This window comes from Nuphar pumila, chromosome 5 (assembly GCF_984573655.1).
Source record: "Nuphar pumila chromosome 5, dmNupPumi1.hap1.1, whole genome shotgun sequence".
NCBI lineage: Eukaryota > Viridiplantae > Streptophyta > Magnoliopsida > Nymphaeales > Nymphaeaceae > Nuphar > Nuphar pumila.
The window spans coordinates 127,416,258-127,435,683 of record NC_143253.1 but is presented as its reverse complement, the minus strand read 5'-3'; the positions used below and the strand labels follow the sequence as shown (position 1 = coordinate 127,435,683).

Below are 19,426 nucleotides of genomic sequence, written 5' to 3'. Positions count from 1 at the left end.
CAAGTATATCTTAGTGCAATATAGGGAACTAATCTTTAATTCCCTTCAAAATATATAACGAAGACAACTTGAATAGCACATATCATGGCTAGCGTTTGAATGGACAAGTCTAGGACTTGGTGTTTGGATTTATGCAAACTGAAAAGTAATTGTAATAAAATATTTTGGTGCATCATTTGCACCTATTCAATCACCAAAAGCTAAAACTAACCTTATATTTGACATGATTTATGATACGCCAGCCTATGAACTCTAATTCTTGTGGAGCAGCACACAGCCTCCGCTCATCTGGTAGGGGCGACTTGTGAATGTCACCAAGTTGACAGGACAGCACAAGTTCAAAACCCCCTTGCCGCAAGGTCAAAGCTGGGTGTACTCTCCAGTGGGCAGGGGGGCATCAAGGGTTTTACCAACTGGAGGCCTAGCCAATGTGTAGTCGGTGATTGGGGGGGTTCCATTTGACTATCCAAATAAATTCTTGAAGAGTACAAACAAAGGTTGCCAGGAAAAAAACGGAAACAGAAAACGCATTGAAAAAATAGACCAAAACAACTCTTTAGGTTCACGTAAAACAGGAAACGTGTGTCTATATATATATATATATATATATATATATATATATATATATATATATATATATATATATATATATATATATATATATAAAAGTGCACCACTTTCTTTACTAATATTATGATAACTAGTAAGCAATAATAAAGTTATTCTTTCATAAGTTATATGAATACATTGAGTACAAAAATAAAACAATCAAACAAGTTTATATTTTACCTAAACGAGTGCATAGTCAGCATCACTCTTAAGAAAATACTGACAACAACAACAACAACAACAACTATGCCTTCATCCCAAAACAATTGGGGTCAGCGATATGAACCAAAAAAGAAATTCATTTTGGGTCTTCCACATGAATCCTTTTCCTCCAATCATTTCTATCCAATGCCATGTCCTCGGTGAGGTTCAAAGCATTCATATCCTTTCCTATCATCTCCATCCAAGTCTTCCTAGGCCTACCTCGACCTCTTTTAACTAATATATTTTCCCATTTCTCCAACCATCTAACTGGAGCATCATTAGGCCTTCGCCGAATATGTCCAAACCACCGTAAACGATTCTCTCGCATCTTAAGAAAATACTGAATATCATAAATAAAATGTTTAAATGTAACATGATTTTTATGGTTTAGATTAAATAGATTCAAGAAATAACACGTGTATCTCAAATTTTATTGAAAAAAAAAAGAGATCTCTTATTTAAGAAAAATGTACAAAAAGGTAGGAAAACATGTTTCCCAAATAAAAGAAATGAGTCTCCTATATAAAATAAGTTGCTCATGTGATGCGAAACGGGTTTCTGAATCAATGTGAAACGAAAGTTCCATGCATTTTCATAATTCCAAAGAGGCCTATTACCTTGCTATGGTCATCTTTAGAGCTGTTAACATGCTGACTTGTATGTGACTCAGTTTTGCCTCTTTTTATCAAACCTGATCAATAACATTAGATCAGATAATTATATGCTCACTGAAAGGTCCTTGGTTCCGATTCCAAAGAGGCCTATTACCCTGTTTGCCCATCAAAGGAGGACCAAAGAAAGAAAGGAATACTAATAATTGGTTGAACACAGGTCCACGTGTAGAATCTAAAGCACACTTCGTTAACAGAGCTAACATGGCAGCAATCCAAAAGGGGGCTTGATTTCAAATAAAATTTTCTGTTTACAGTCATTTTCATACGCTTGCGCAATGCATGATGCACAAAACTAAAATGCCAAGTACGTGAAAAGTGTACAAGGAGAACAAAGAATCTGATATGCAGTTTCTGCTTAATTTTCAGAAAAGGGAAAAAGAAAATGAAATAGAGCAGATTTTGGAACAACACTGAAAATAATAGAGGTAAAGGATACACTTGCATCACCATGACCAAGCCTTCATTGTTAATTTTTCTTATTTGAAGGGGAACTTTATTGTAATGTTACAAAACAAAAGCATGATAAGAAATGTAACAAACTAATCATCTTATATTAAGGGTTGATTGGCCAAACCTGTAGACGCACATCCATCCAGTTAGCCCAAAGACACCCAGTAACCATAGCCGTCATCTTGGCGTATATTAGTAATAGCAGCCAATATTATCAGCACCGCAAGCTATCACACACACACACACATATATACTGAATGAATGACTAAAACCCCTACAAAAGTAGGGGCAGTAACAATAAAATTTATTTTAACAATTTAAATTTGGAAGTGAAAGTAATCTTTTTTATTCTAAAAAAAGTAACTATATATTTCAAAGAAAAACTACTTTGTGGCAGTGTTTTAGCCATTCAATCAATTGAATGCAGCCAACGTTAATATGAAAGGCTTAAAGTTAGATGAACCTTACATGCATGTGTATGTGTGTGACGAACCAGTACGGGCGCTATGTATTATACAATGCCAGACATACAACCAAACTTGAACTGACACCATATTCCAGTAGATGAACCCTGCAGATTTAGGAAGTGTAAAAGATGCACAACTTTATAATGCATAATTTAGCAATAGCAGTAACAATAATAAGATCTAACCATCATATATCATAAAGCAACCGAAAAAAGCAACAGTTAAGACTTGTTTTGTTTAAAAGCACTCTCAAAATCACAAAGGCACCAATAGAAAACATGACTAAAACAAAAACAACAATAATTGGCTAGTCACAAATTGTTTCTGGAACATTTATTGAATGCATACCTACCGATGTTTGGATGGTGGACAGTCACACCCAACATATGATTTTGAAAGGTTCAAAATTATTTTAGGAATTTTTTTGGAGCAACTTTAGTGATTAGTTATAAGTATCTTTTGTTTTCAATATTAACTCATGTTTTTATGAAAAGGTAAAAGTTTTGGGTGTGACTGTCCACCATCCAAAACTCTAAACATTAGAAATTTTGAAACATCACATTTATTGGCCAATTGATAATCCCTAAAGCAATCTGCTGACGTGATTTTTTTCCCTTAGTGGCACCTAGTATCTGCTGACGTGATTTTTTTCCTTTAACCTTTCAGGTAAAACTTGTTTAAGGTTTGGGATTTGGGTCATTCTAGGGTTTACTTTAATGACTGATAAATGTGATGGCTTAAACTTTCCAATCTTTAGAGCTTTGGCTTGGATTGCTTTAGGGATTTATCAATTGGCCAATAAATGTAATGTTTCAAAATTTCAAATGTTTAGAGTTTTGGCTTTTCAAATCACGTCAGCAGATAGTGTACCTATGTGACAGATTAAAACATAATTAAATTTTGAACATTCAAATTCATGTAACCAAATATGTGTTTAGTTGTATCACCTAGAGATCACAAAATTTATATATTTAAAACAAAACATAAAAAAGCCATTGAAAAACTCCAATGCTTCAAAATACACAGCCAAAATATGATTATAATGTTTTAAACGTTATAAAAAAGACAAACATAAACCATCAACTTTGGTGTCCCCCTACCTAGGTACTCGCCTAGGCACCTATGTTAAATTACAATGTATATATATATATATATATATATGGTCTTCTTTACTTTTGTAATAAATACAGTCCAGCAGGGACTGTATAGTCTTTTAATTTCTCTTATTTTTTATGTTTTTTAAAGTCATATTCAAAATATGACTGTTGGACTGCCTCCCCCTTCTTCTATGTAAGGCTCTATAAATAAAGCCTATTGTGGATGTGTATGCTTTTTTAAGCTTATTTGTGAAGTTATAAAAACACTTATTTTTATATTGTGTTCTTGTTAAGATTGTGATCTTGTGTATTTCTTTTATGAGATTGTAATCGGTCCCTTAGAGACCCTTTTGTGTTTGTGCACTTATGTAGCCCTTTGTTGGCATTGTGATTGTGCACATCTTGTTTCATTTGAACCTAGGCGCTCCTACGTGGTAGACTTGCACTTAACTAGCCTAGGTAGGATTTTGATTACATAGGCTATATTTATTTGTTCTTGGATGCAAATTGCAACATTTTCTAAGTAAGTATTTTATTCTTTTTATCAAACACAGTCTACTTACAAGTTTCAAACGCCACTTTGAGAGTTTTATTCAGTCATCAGAAGCAGTACATAAGGGAGGGTAAGCTCACTTCCTAAAGACAATGGCAAGGCATTTTTTAAGGAATTGCCATTATCCTAAAAGAATCATGCTTTACTAACGCCTCCCTGGTAGTGACTGTTAAAAATATAAATGTAACTATATATATAATATAATATTTTCATATATAATATTTTATTTTTATTTATTTTTATTTATTTTTATTTATTTTTATTTATTTTCTTTTTCTTTTTTTATTTTTATTTTTGTCTAGTTCGATTTGAACTAGACTTTAAACTAGTCAAGATCCAACTAGATCTTGACTAGTTGGTATAGCCGTTGGAGCTAGTCCAACTGCTACAATTAGAGCCGTTAGACTAGCTCTAACGACTCTCTATGAGAGCTCTTCTCTCCCACTCTCTCCTTGTATATAAATAGGGGTGATTCCCCTCTCCTTTGTAATAATGTTTTTTAAGCATTTTATGTGAATGAAATAAAGTTTAGCATTTTATCTTTTGAGTTCTTCCATTTATGCCTTTTTGTGAGTTATGATTGTAGTGTCTCAAATAGACACCTATTGCAAGCATTTGTACTTTCATGGAAGATCCTCATTTCCTTACATGGTATTAGAGCTTGGAAGCTTCTGAATCTTAAAAGAGTTGCAACCTCATTTTTCGTGCCTCTCTAGCAAAAATTGATTAATCTTTTTATTCACTGTTCAAGTGTTTTTTGTGTCATCATAGTTGAAGAAATAAGATATTTGGAGGATCGTTGGTTATACAAAGATCGTGATTGTGCTCTTGTCCTCTCTTCTTTTCTCATATTTTTCTTTTTTCTCTCTCATCACATTTTTATCTTCTTCACCCTTGTAAAAATGGATGACAAAGATTAAGTCACCATCATGCGCGTTAAATTAAATAATATCAATTATGTGATGTGGGCTTCAATCATGAAGCATCACATTTGGGGAAAAGGGTTGCGAGGAATATTAGATAGTTCTGATTCGAAACCAAAATTAATTCTCACAAAAATTGAAAATGAAAAAGAGGTACTTCTCACGAAAGGAGAGAAAAATAAGGCATTAGCCACTTATGAGAAAAAGTGGAAAGAATGGACGATAGGGCATGCCAAAATTATGTCTTGACTAATTAATAGCGTAGACATCAAGAAATGTTTTAGTCTTGCCAAATTCAAGCATGCCAATAAGGCTTGGGAGTACCTTAGAAATATATATTCCCTTAAAGACATTGCACATGTGTGCAATTTGCAAAATAAAGTTTGGACTTTGACTCAAAAAGACAAACATATTAGAGAATATTATAATGAGTTGTCCAAACTTTGGAAAGAGTTGGCTTTTCTTGAGCCAAAGTGACATTGTCCCGAAGATATCGAGTTTTACCAAAAACAACTCGATATGTAACATTTTTACCAATTTATAAATGGTTTGATGATCGAATTTGAAGCAATCAAATTGGTTTTTTTATATAGAGGAAAAGTTTCTTCTATTGTTGACACTATTGAGGAACTAACTGTGAAGGAAAATAGGCTCAAAAGGAATACTCCAAATAATGAAGAAGATTCCGTTCTAGACGTATCTAAACCGAGAAATTATATACGCACTTATAGGCCGCCTCATTTTGGTAGACAAAATAATGATTATGACAAAAGGCAAGCCATTTGTTATCATTGTCATGAACCGGGGGCACTAAATGCCTCAATGTCCTAAATTGAAGAGAAGAAAAGAAAAAAAAGTTTCATCTATTGGTCCATCACAAGAATTAAAAGATCAAACCAATCAAGATGCATCTGTGTCTATAACACAATTAATGAAAATCCTTCAACCACTTCTCAAAGGAGTATCTTCCTCAATTGAAGCCTAATCGGAGCAACTGTCTCATCCTTCTCCGATCCCAGTAACTTTCCTTAGCTACTTGACTCTGGTGCTTCCATTTATATGAACCCAAATATCAATAGTTTGTCTGAATGTCTTAACCAAGGTTTTAAAACTCGTCGAGTCAACTCGTTGACTCGGCTCGGCCCTCCAGCGAGTCAACCCGGCAAGGCAAACTCGGCTTGCCAAGACTCGGGCGAGTTCTGGGATGTTTGAAATTTGATTTTTGAGTTTCAAATTACAGTTTCGAAATATATAAGTACATATATTTTAACAAGGGTTACCCCCAGATTTTGTATAAAAAAGGAAATAAAAATCAATTAAAGATAAAAAATCATTTAAATCCATAGAATAAAATCGCCATGCTGTTGGAGCTATTGTTCACCCGATGCTATCAACTTATTCTAGCAAAATATTTTAAAGAAATGATTCTCACTATATATGGAGGGTCAAATGTGCCTATAGGAAGTCACATTTAGGTTTCATCATCCATTTGTTATGTGAACAAGCATTGTACAGATTCAAATATTAGTAGTCTTTTTATAGTTGTGCCATTAATATATTTCCTGCATAGTTTTTATACATGAGAAAATTGCTTATTTATGTTGATATTGGGCATTCTGTAAACTTTCAATGTGCACATATACCCCTATTTTACATTTATAGATTTGTTAGAGAGGGAATTGAAACTTTTAAAACAAGCTAGCATATATGATTGGCCATTTTAGGAACCGTAGGTAGTAGCAGACTTAACTCATGGTGACCACATCCTCTAATTCAAGTCATGAATTAGTCAAAGTGCTTGTATAGATATCAAATTCAAGCAAACCTCTATAGCTCTTTGCAGTTGTTTTTATATTCTTACAGACATTTGGACAGCAGTGATACTGTCTCTTGGAACGTTAGCAAGTGAGAAAAATGTAGTGTCGTGTTGATTACAGTTATGGCAAAGAAATAGAAAACTAGAATTGCCTCCTTGCCTATTCCTTTGCTATTCAAAGTACATTTACAGAATGTGGCTGAGAAATGGACTTAATGATTATCCACTCCATTGATATTCCATGATGTGCCTTATGTAGAGGTTATAAAATGAATATCATTATATCAGGGCACATATTTGTCCATATCTCCTTTCTGCATGACATATTAAGTCATTCTGCAAACCTTTATATGTTTAAATGAAAATTTATATATTGTTTTTCTTTTAAAATCAAAAGTTAACAAAACCCGGTCCGAGTCAACAAGTTGACCCGCCGAGTCGCGAGTCAATAAAGAACGAGTCGAGTCCCGAGTCACTGGGTTTTAAAACCTTGGTCTTAACAATAACTCAAGTGTGTCAAATGCTTTCACAGTTGATAGTACATCTCTTCAAATCAAAGGAATAGGATATTTTGAAAATCTTCAAAACTCAAAAAAAAAAATATTCCCAAAATTAGATATATTCTCAAACTAAATCTAAACCTTTTATCTGTCTCTTAAATATCTTATTATGGGTGTAACATCTTCTTCTCTTCTCATAATTGTTGGGTACAGGATTGCCAGTTAGGGAAGCTGACGGGAGAAGGCCATAGAGAAGGAGGACTCTACTATATGGATTTTTTGGAATTACCCAAGAATGCCTTTTGTTATAATGTTCAGAAATTGGATTTGGATTTATGACACAAAAGACTTGGCCATCCTCATATATCCAAAATCCAATACTTTCCCACTTTACGAAAATTTTGTAATTCTAAAAATTTTGCTTATAAAAATTGTATTCTTAGTAAAATGAAAAGATTGGCATTTCATGATAGAACTTTTGTTTCATATAAACCACTTGAGTTAATACATTCGGATGTTTGGGGTCCCGCGCCAGCTAAGTCACATGGGTGCGGGTGCGAGGGTGCGGCACTTTCAAAAACCTAGGGTGCGGGGGTGCGGCAGGGCAAAAATGTAAATATATATATATATATATATATATATATATATTTGAAGTTTTAACAGTTAACATTATCATAATTTAACAGTTAACATTGTCATAATATCATTCATCATGCATACAATATATCAACCTAAATATCAATCAAATAAGTAAAGCAATTACATAAATCAACCTAAATATCGATCAAATAAGTAAAGCAGAAAAGAACTAAATTACATACCAAAAGTAATGGATCTTAATAATTTTCTTCTTCATCATCAAATGCATCATTAGAAAAAAGACTGGGCTCAGATAAATCCATGTTTATCATGTTGAAATCATAGTCTCCCTCGAAGTCACACTCTTCTAGGTTTACATCCCAAAATTTGGATGTTTCTTATCTGCGTTACAAACCCAATTTGAAAATGTTAAATACAATAAAAGTATATTTAAATAAAAAATTAAAAAATAAATAATCAAATAACTAAGAGAGAAAATTAGTACATGTATTCATCGTTAGTTCGCGAAAGTAGTCGAAGATTTGAATGAACATATATTAAATCCTCTGCACGCTTTCTTGTGAGTTTGTTTCTCTTCGCGTTATGGATTTGAGAATATGTGCTTTAATTTCTTTCACAACAAAATGAACTAGCAGGCTGTGATAGCAATCGTAATGCAAGACGTTGGAAAAGAGGTGTTTCTGATCCAAATGTTGACCACCATATGATAAGATCTATATTATTCTCCTCTCTCGTGAATAATGTTGGTCCATATAATCTCGAAGATGAAAATTTTTCAAACTCTTGTGTGACTTGATTTAGAAGATATGCTTCAAGAAAAAGTCTTATCATACACATATTTCTATGTCTTGATAGCTCTGGGTCTAGATTTGGAGGGACACGACCAATACCACCTGCTTGCCACTTTTTTGCATAATATTTTGGATTAAGAGAATGTGTCATGCAATGCAAAGGAGTGTTGCTCTTATCCCATCTTCTGACTAAAATTGAATGAATATGGTTAAAAAATTCTGAATCATCCAATACAGGATTTTTTTCTTCATACTTGAAAACAACAGCTTGTATTTTTTCAATCATATTATCCCACATTTCATAAACTCTGTGAAGCATGGGTTCATCTTTATCAACTTCTCTCAACATTTCCCAAATAGGTTGGGTAAATTGAAGAAGTATACTACTTTGTCCCAAAACTCATCATCAACAATGAATTTCTTAATTTCTTGAGCCTTGACATCATCATCAGCACTATAGAATGTCCAATTTTCATCAGCCACCATGTTAACCAAAGCATTCTTCACTTTTTTAATCCTCTTCACCATCACAATGATGGACGTAAAACGTGTTTCAGCGACCTTCAACAATTTCAAGTCAAAATGCCTATTAAATATAGCATTAGCACGATGGTGGTTAACAACAAAATTTCTAATGCTTTTGACATTTCTTTCTAAATCTTTAATCCATGAACATAAAGCTTATGCTTGTGAATTTTCTTCTTCTTTGGGGTTGCATATGCTCTTTAGGGTCAGATTTAAGTTGTGTGCTACACAGAGAGTCCAAAAAATATGAGGGTAGTCACTCTCCAAACCAGTGTTGTGAAAAGCGTTGAGGCGTAGCGAGGCGCTCCACCAAAATCTGAGGCGAGGTGTAAGCCTCGAGGCGCAAAGCGTAAGCCTAAAAAAAAATTAACTTTAAAAACTATAAAAATTATCTGAAAAATCGGCCAAGACCTCTGCTTTAAAAAGTTGGACATTAGCCATGGCACAAAAAAGAAAGAAACAAACACACAAAAACATTTTTGTAGAAAAGAAAACTGAAAAAGTCGGAGGAGAAGATCCCATTTCAGCGTACAAGAGACATAGGTCGAGTGATCCATGGAGGGAGAGATAGGGAGTCCACAGATCCATTTACGAGGTTAAAAAAAAGAAATCGTGAACAAAGAAGCAACCAAAGTAGAAGAGGAGAAACACTATAAGTATTTTGCTGCTGATTTCGGGGAAAAAGGAAAAGCGCCAACCAAGATTAAACGATCCCTAACTAGGATCATATATAATCGATTGGCATATTCCCAACATTCAGAGATTAGAAAAGCCTGTCTCCTACGTGAAGCAGTAGGCTTCATCTCCTTACCAATTCAAGAGAGCGAGAGCGAGAGCGGGTCATCAGGGCTACACAGAGAGGGAGCTTCCAACAGTCGCATACAAGGAAAGACGACAGACCAAGACAACGCATCGCAGAGGCATCCGAAGCGAGGAGAAAAGCCAGCGCAAGTCTCAAATGACGCTCCTACCCCCAGCATTGGGGGTAACCCCTTGCCGACGAAAGGGGCTCTGCCCCCCTGTCGGTCGACCCCTCACTGAGAAGAAGTAAAGAAGAGGGTTTACCTGGCGGCGGAGACTTCGACGTCACCGAAAAACGCAGAGAAAAGGCGGCGTTGGGGATGTTGGTCGAGGTCACCGGAACAGACGACGGTGGCGGTGAGTCGCTGGCGCCCTCGCAACAGAGAAAAGAAGACGGCGGGTCGCCGACGCCTTCTCAGCAGAGGAAAGAAGAAAGTGGAAGAGGTGATGACCGGCGGCGGGTGGTGGCCGACGACAGCGGTGGCGGGGAACGAGAGGGGACGGAGTGGAGAGAGAAGGTTCAAGAGAGGCACCTATGTCTTTTTTAAAGACAGGTTCTCTCGAACCTTCGAGCATATGGGTCCAAGTCCGGGTCGGACTCGAGTCCGGATCCATACGATTTTCTAATGTGCGCCTCACGGTGAGGCGCGCCTCGCCTCAAGGCGTACACCTTGAGGGTTTTACGCTTTTTAAGTGTGCCTCAAGGCGAAAAGGTCCTCGCCTCAAGGCGAAAAGGTCCTCACCTCAAGGCGAGGCGCACTTTTTGCGCCTTGAGGCGCGTTTTTAATAACACTGCTCCAAACTCAAGGCTGCACTTTAGAAAACTGGAGTGTTGTTTGTAATAATTTGTACAACATTCTGATCACCCACTTCTTTTATGACTTCTATAAACAACTCCTTCAAATACTTTGCATTTTTATATTCTCCAGATGCGTCAACTGCTTTCAAGAATATTGGGCCACTAAGCGAAGAAACAATGAAATTGATCAGTGAACGCCTTTGAATATCTGTCAGACACAATAGAAACTCTATTTTGCTCCCATGAATATTTTTTAATCTCCAACAACCTCTCCACATTTGCTCTCTCTTCTGCAAGAAGTGTGGTTCATATTTTTTCTGAGCTTGGAGGCACATAGCCACTCAAATTACAATTTGCCAAGGATGTTACTAAATCCTTCCAATAAGGATTTCTAGCCGCATTAAATGGGAGTGAACTAGAATAAAAATATCTCCCAACTTTTCTATTCAATTCTTCTCTTCCATATATATTGAATGTTGCTTGCATCGTTCCTCTACCACCTACATTGACTTTTCTTTTCTTTTCAGCATCTTCTTGGTGGCTTGCAAATGGCACACTAATTGCACAAGAATCGGCCATTATTTTTCTCTTCTCATATTCTTCTTGTATTTTCTTGTATTGTCTTCGCATTGCCTCATCAACTTTTCTACATCCTAAAATGCCATGTCCTCGTATCTTCAACAAATGAGCTTTCACACTTGTGTAAGACCCAACAAAATCTCTTTCACAAAGCTTGCATCGAAATCTCTTGTTTACACCACCTCCTTCTCCAGTTTTTGCAAGTTTATCTACATGTACCCATAGTGGCCCCACCTCATCAGTCTCACTACAACTATCAGCAAAACTAGCAGCAGAACTCAAATGTTGGGATGAGGATGACGCAAGTCCTTTCCCTTTATCTGTCATTTTTATCCTGAAAACACAAAAAAAAATACATTCAAAATTTAAAATCAATTATACAAACATTATCTTGATATAAATATATATATATAATATATATATATATATATTATATCCCCTGCCAAAAACAGGGAGGGACTCAGCCCCTCCCCTGAAATAGGAGGGAGCAGGGAAGGGGGCTCGACCCCTCCCCTGCCAACCCAACAAGAGAGCGAGAGGGGGGGGGGGGGGGGGGGCGACCCCCTCCCCTGCCAAAAACAGAGGGAGCATGGGGGGCTCAACCACCCACCTGCCGACCCAACAAGAGAGCGAGAGGTGGGGCTCGGCCCCTCCCCTGCCAAAAACAGAGGGAGGAGGGGGGGCTCGGCCCCTCCCCTGCCGACCCAACAAGAGAGCGAGAGGGGGGGCTCGGCCCCTCCCCTGAAATCAAAGGGGGCAGGGGGGGCTTGAGAGCGAGAGGGGGGAGGGGCTCGGTGTAACGCCCCAAATTTTCAAAGTTGCAAACCTTTTTAGAAAACAGGCAAGAGACAACTTTGGGCGTGTTAGCTACAAGAACCAAAACACACCAACCATGATACTTGCAAGATACTTGGAAAAGCCACTTCCATTAAATCTGTTACAAATAGTACAAAATTCGGATATCCCAAAGAAAATCCGTTACAAAACCCCAAACGTCCAGGACACGAGTTAAGAGCAAGAAGAAGAAAGTCTTGGAACCATCTTGCCATCACGTAATCGCCCGTGGTGTATCTAATCATCACTTGTACTCATAGAATGGATTAGTTTCGCGAAAAACTAGTAGGTGCACAAGAGAGACTACAGGAAACTAAATTATGTACATTTAATTCAGTAGGTTACGCAGTTTAAAGCAGATATGCAATTAAACAGGTAAGCAATGCAAGCAGGTAAATAGTGCAAACGCGTAAGTAGTACAAGCGAGTAAGTAGTACAAGCGAGTAAGTAGTGCAAGCGAGTAAGTAGTGCAAGCGAGTAAGTAGTGCAAGCGAATAAGTAGTGCAAGCGAGTAAGTAGTGCAAGCGAGTAAGTAGTGCAAGAGAGTCTCACCGCCCAGCAACCAGTGTGAACAGACTATGTTTCGATATTACTGGCATGCGAGTACACGCAGGCAAAACGTAGAAACAACTGAGACTAGTTTGGGCGTCTGTTATTCTATGTATTTTCAATAACCCGAATAGCTAGTTGAGTCCGCTCCTAAAGGGACGGCTTTAGCCGAGAGAGGATTCCCCAAAGGCTGATAAGCAGTGCCACGGATGCATCCAACTTCTGCAGAAGTGTTGAGCTAACTATTATAGCCCCTTTCTCCTAACTCCAATGACTGGGGAGGCCGGATCATTGCCCGTGGGGTGGTTGTTAACAACCTGTCCATTGGAGTTTTGTACCGCTCTGTCCTCTCCCTTGACAGACAATAAGAAGCGAATGGGTGCGTTAGGGGTTGTTTAACTAACGACCCATTCTATGTTGTGGTCTTTAAACCACTCGAGCATCTTGCCTGTGAAGGCGAATGTGAGGCCATTTTATGTGATTACAGCATTGTGCATTTAGCATTGTTCGAGGTCGCACGACTGTCTCATCCGATCATCGCAGTACTAGACGTGTAGTGCACGACTACAAGTACTCTAAGATGAAGGGGGTATAGTTCCTCAATAGAAGCCTAGACAGGAGTGTTTCACAAAGATGTAATTTTTATCACCTTTACTTTTGACATTCTTTATCTTTTGAAACAGCCAGTACCTTGTGCCAACATTATGCATGCGATTTTCTAGAATCTCATCCGTTATCGGGGTATCTACATGCCTCGCATGACTCGATACCGACCTTGATAGACGGGATACAGGTTTCTCAACAGAACCCCTGCTAAGAAGTTCGCTCGAACCTCAACTCGTCTGCAGGACTGCGTACTCGAAGAGTCAGGATCCTTGCGAGGTATCCCTCTCCTTAGACGAGGATGTAACGCTAGCTCCCAACTCAACTCTCGTCGCAAAAGAGAGAGTGGTGAATGCCCCTTGCATCCTCCACGAGGATGCCCTTAAGGCATATGCAAAGAGCGAAAACCTGCACGTCATCTGCAATAGCAAGGCAATAACAACACATGCAAAAGCAAGAGCCTAGATGCAAAGCGCGACGGCAAGGTAAAGACAGTAAGCAGAAGTGCAACGCAAAACCTCGGCACAACGCGCAACGGCAAGTAAAAACTGTAAGCAGGAGTGCAACGCAAAACCTCGATGCGATACGCGACGGCAAGTAAAAACTGTAAGCAGGAGTGCAACGCAAAAACCTCGACGCGATGCGCGACGGAAAGTAAAGACTGATAGAAGGTAAAGGGCAAGGATCGCGAAACTGCGTCCTTGAGTTAAGTGCATACTCATATAAATATATATATTTGTATATATATATATATTTATTTAATGATCGTTTTTAGTTTAATTGAACTTAATTCAATTATCCAAGTCCTCTGTGCAATCTTCCCCTACCTTGGAGAGTTGCGAGCTTGCTGGCGTCTGCGGGTGTACGCGATGGACGGCTCGGGTCGCGGAGCACGAGCGGGATCCATCGTACGAGCTGCAAAAGCGACAATCTTAGCACGCTAACACCAAAACAGAAGGTCAGAGTCATTGCCACTGACCTAACGCGAAGGAAGCAGAAGCAGGGGCATCGTGCCCTTGCATACTTGTTATGAGCGCAAGAAGCAGGGGCAGGGGCTGCGAGCCCCTGCTGTCAGCAAAATACGAGGCAGGGGGTTGTACCCCTGCCCTCAGAAAGTGAGGGTAGGCAGGGTTGCCCCCCTACCCTCAGTAACGACTATGTTGGAGGCCCCTCCAAGGCCTCTTTTTTATTCTTTATAAAAAGGGGTTTCTCCCCTTTGTTGTATTAAGCTTGAGAGCTCAACCTCATTCTCTTTTCGAATATAAAGATTCTTTACATGTAATTGTGCATTCTTGTGTTATTTTATGCCTTTTTGCATATTTGTTCAAGTATTGTTTGAGTGCCTTTGTGCACATCTCTTGTGAGGTCTCTTGTGAGGTATTAGTGCTCGTATGCGTATTGTCTCTTTGTAGACATTTTTACAAAACCTTCGTCATATACTCAAGCCAAAAACCATACAAAATGGGTAGAAGTCATGAAGTCAGAATTAGAAGCATTAGAAAGGGCTAACACTTGGATCATTCAAGATATTCCACAAGGAAAGAAACTTATAGACTGTAGGTGGGTTTATAAAGTTAAAACCAAGAGTGACGGAACTCTTGAAAGATATAAAGCCAGATTAGTGGCCAAAGAGTATTCTCAAAAGTATGACATCGATTACGAAAAAACTTTTGCTCCAGTTACCGGAATGACCACAGTCAGGACACTGATAGCCTTAGCCTCTATTAGAAAATGGCTCATATTTTAAATGGATGTTAAAAATGTTTTTTTCAATGGAAAACCTAGTTGAAGAAGTTTATATGGAAGCACCATCTGGTATAAGTATTCCTAAGGGTAAGGCTCTTCATTTAGAAAAGGCTATTTATGGTCTTAAACAGGCACCAAAAGCCTGGTATGACAGGTTTAGTCATGTTATCCTTGTAAGAATATGAGCTCTTAGATCACCAACAATGAATACTTCAAAGAGCTCCAACCAAAGTATCGAAAATGAACATTCACAAGAACCAAGAAAGGTTCATACACAAATACCCAAAAAAGGGTATTCAACAACAAGAGGAAAAAAAATAATATTATTGATTGTGAACTACACAAAAAATACATATATGTAAGAGGGGGCAATGCCCCATACTTATATACAATAGGGGAGCAAGAAAAGAGAGAGTCATGTATTTGACTTTAGTAAAATATTAACTAGTCAAATACAACCCAAAAAAGTCTTAAAAAGTAAAACTAAAAAAAAAAAATTACAAATAATACTAAAAGAAAAATAAAATTAGCTAGCCTTATGATACATTATTTAACACTCCCCCTCAAACTTACGGTTGGATAACTGAAAGTTTGTCCAAGAGAAAGTGAAATCTAGGAGTTGCGAGAGGTTTGGTAAAGAAATCTGCCAATTGATATTCTGAAGAAACATAAGGAAGATCAATAGTGCCATGTAGGAATTCCTCTCGTACATAGTGACAATCCATCTCAATGTGCTTGGTTCATTCGTGAAATGTTCGGTTGTTGGCAATATAAATAGAACTTTTGTTATTGCAGTATAGTCGTGATGCTCCTGTACTACAAACACCCATGTCATGCAGCAACCTCTTTAGTCAAACTACTTTCATAGTAGTTGTAGTCATGGCTCTGTATTCTGCTTCAGTTGATGAGAGAGAAACTTTCTTTTACTTCTTGCACCTCCAAGAAATCAATTATTCACTTAAAAATGCACAGAAACCAATAGTTGAGTATTGGTTATTTGAATCTCCTCCCCAATCTCCATCAGTATAAGCAATTAAATCTAAGGAAGAAGAAACAGACAAGAAAAGTCCTCGAAAAATAGAGGTTTTAATATATCTAATAATACGTAAAACAGCTCTCATATGAACAGTGTTAGGAGCATGCTGAAATTGGCTTGTTGTGTAAATGGCATGCGCAATGTCAAGCCTTATAATGGAGAGATAAGACATTATCCCGACAAGTTGTCTGGAAGGTGTTGAATTTTCAAGTGGTTCTCCATCATCAATCTTCATTTTGATATTTACAACTTCAAGAGTGTCGACCTTTTTCTCATCAAAGATACCAGACTTGTCAACAATATCTAGAGCAAACTTAGACTGAGTCAACAAATAGCTGATAGAAGAATAAGCAACTTCTATACCAAGAAAAAAATTTAAAAAACCCAAATCAGTCATTTCAAAGTATATTTTGAAAAATCTTTTAATGTTTTTAACTCTTTGTTTATCACTTCCAGTGATGATCATGTCGTCTACATAGAAGAGAAGGATAATAATACTTGCATCAGAAATCTTAACAAATAAAGTTGTATCAGTCTGATAAGATTGAAAACTAAAATCGAGCATAACTTGACTAAATTTGTCATACCAAGCTTTTGGGGCATGTTTACGGCCATATAGAGCCTTATTTAAACGAAGAGCCTTTTTTTTAAGAATATTAATGTCAGGTGACGGTTCCATATACACTTATTCGGCTAAGCTTCTATTGAGAAATGCATTTTTGGTATCCATTTGATATATAGGTCATTTCTTTACAGAGGCAAGAGTTGCTAAGGTCCTAATTGTGGTCATTTTTGCGTTTTGTTAGATACATTAAGTCCTCCCTTCCACGAGGCCTCTTCTTGTCTCTTTCATCTTTATTAGATTTAATTGCTTATACTGATGCTGACTAGGGAGGTGATCCCAATAACAGACACTCAACACTGGTTTTTGTGTTTTCTTAAGTGAATCATTGATTTCGTAGCGGTACAAAAAGCAGCAAAAGGTCTCTTTCGTCCACTGAAACTGAATACTGCACAATGGTCACCACAACAATGAAGGTAGTTTGGCTCAGAAGATTACTGGCTGGCATGGGAGTTGAAGTGACAAAAGCTTCACGCATGTGCTGTGACAACAAGAGTGCAATCTATATTGCCAGCAACTGAACATTTTATATTGAAATGAATTGTCACTATGTCAGAGAAGAGTATCTACATGGAATCATTGATTTGTCGTATGTTACGTCAGAATATCAATTAGCGGATTTCTTCAACAAACCTCTCGCTGCTCCTAGATATCATTTCCTCTTAAACAAACTTTCGCTCATTGTACCGTAAGTTTGAGGGAGAGTGTTAAAAATATAAATATAACTATATATATAATATAATAATATAATATTTTAATATGTAATATTTTATTTTTATTTATTTCCTTTTTCCTTTTTGTATTTTTATTTTTATCTAGTTCGATTTGAACTAGACTTTAAACTAGTCAAGATCCAACTAGATCTTGACTAGTTGGTATAGCCATTGGAGCTAGTCCAACGGCTACAATTAAAGCCATTGGACTAGCTCCAACGACTCTCTATGAGAGCTCTTCTCTCCCACTCTCTCCTTGTGTATAAATAAGGGTGTTTTTCCTCTCCTTTGTAATAATGCTTTTTAAGCATTTCATGTGAATGAAATAAAGTTTATTATTTTATCTTTTGAGTTCTTCCATTTATGCCCTTTTTGTAGGTTATGATTGTAGTGTCTTCAATAGACACCTATTACAAGCATTTGTGCTTTCGTGGAAGATCCTCATTTTCTTACAGTGACAACTGCAATTTCTAGGAATGGATTTTTTTTCTTAGTTGTACAAACTATTTTCTGAAAGGTGCAAAGAAAAAGAGGGATAAAATTAACTTAGCTTTTAACTTCTAAAATTACAATTTATTCATTTTTCATATCTCATCAACAACATGGATTATATGTTTTTATTAATTAAACAAACATAACATATATTTGCCTGCCAGTCAATTCCATTTTCCTTTCTAGTTTGAATTCTATTTTTATTTAATTCCTATTTTGCTTCCATTTGGTTCCCTTTTTGCTTTCTTGATCCTGATTTCACTTTGTTTTGATTCTCAATTTATTTTCAGCTTGATTTTGGTTTCTCACTACTTGAAAATTTTAAAATGTCTCTCTTCTCATGTTGCTTTGTTTCTACTTTCTAGTTTGACAGCTTTAGTTCTTCTTAATACATAAAAGGACCATTTCAACTTCTGCACAATTTTTAAAGCATATCTCAAACTAATGTAGGAAGACAATCTGTAAATGTTTTACCAGATCTCTTTCAAAAAAAGCAAAAAAAGATTAAGTTTTTGTTGTTCTGTTGGAAGAGAGTCAAATCCTTGGTGCAGCAACATGTAGAATAATCAAGAAAATAAGAAACAAACAAAAGCAAGAAATACATCAGATGGCCTCCAAGAAATCTACTCCAAATTATTGAGAATGTGAATAGGGCAACCTTAAGTTGTTCTTCTGTTATGACCAGTCTAGAATACATCATAAACCCTTACAAATTAATGTTGGATAACAAGATTCTCAAGAATCTTAACTGATAAACTGAATTCAATTTTCATGCATTGTTACAACAGTGTATTAGATACATATATATTAAGATCTTAGGCCCATGAACAGAAGAAATGGAAGAGAACGCAATGTTCAATATTAAGCAACATATGATCACAAAGTACCTCATGATATTGGGTTTACAGTGGAAGAAAAACTTCAACAGTTTCTATTACCAACCCGAATAAGTTTTTAACTGGTTAGGATGTTAAAAAAATCCAACGGATATCAAATTTCGTTCTAACGCAATTTGGAAGCAACAGCCATACCAAAAACATATGTTATTAATGGGAAATAAACAGCCAACTCAACTCAACAATGACACCCAGTGTTTACAAAATATTAATAGCAAATACCATTAGTAATGTAGAAATAATATATTTTCTACAAAAGAAAGAAATGCTTGGGCAACATATTCAGATAAAGAAGAAAAAAAGGACAGCAAAGGAACCTATTACAGAAACAAATATGATTGACAGAAACCAGTGTAAATGAACTCTAACCTTTCAAGTATGCCTTCTAGTAAGATTGAATTCCATGAATTCCAGCTCCTGAAAGCCTGAATTATCGTGTTCTTGTGGCAACATTTTGAGGTAACCATCCAAATGCTAGATAGTTACTCATTCATACCAATAAACCAAATTGCTCAGATTCAATGGAGGATCTTGCATCATCTCCTGG

At 36.8% G+C, this 19,426-nt stretch overlaps 1 long non-coding RNA gene across 2 annotated transcripts; it reads right to left on the bottom strand.

The window, feature by feature from the left end:
- Positions 1-1,884: 1,884 nt before the first annotated feature.
- LOC149838620 (uncharacterized) lies at positions 1,885-19,380 on the bottom strand. 2 transcript variants are annotated; one of them, XR_016432199.1, is made up of 3 exons: positions 19,249-19,380; positions 2,406-2,508; positions 1,885-2,211 (listed from the first exon to the last, which is right to left on the bottom strand). It is a non-coding gene; the product is annotated as an uncharacterized LOC149838620 (long non-coding RNA). The 2 variants fall into 2 exon arrangements; XR_016432198.1 differs by having other exon boundaries at positions 1,885-2,164.
- Between the last annotated feature and the right edge of the window lie 46 nt (positions 19,381-19,426).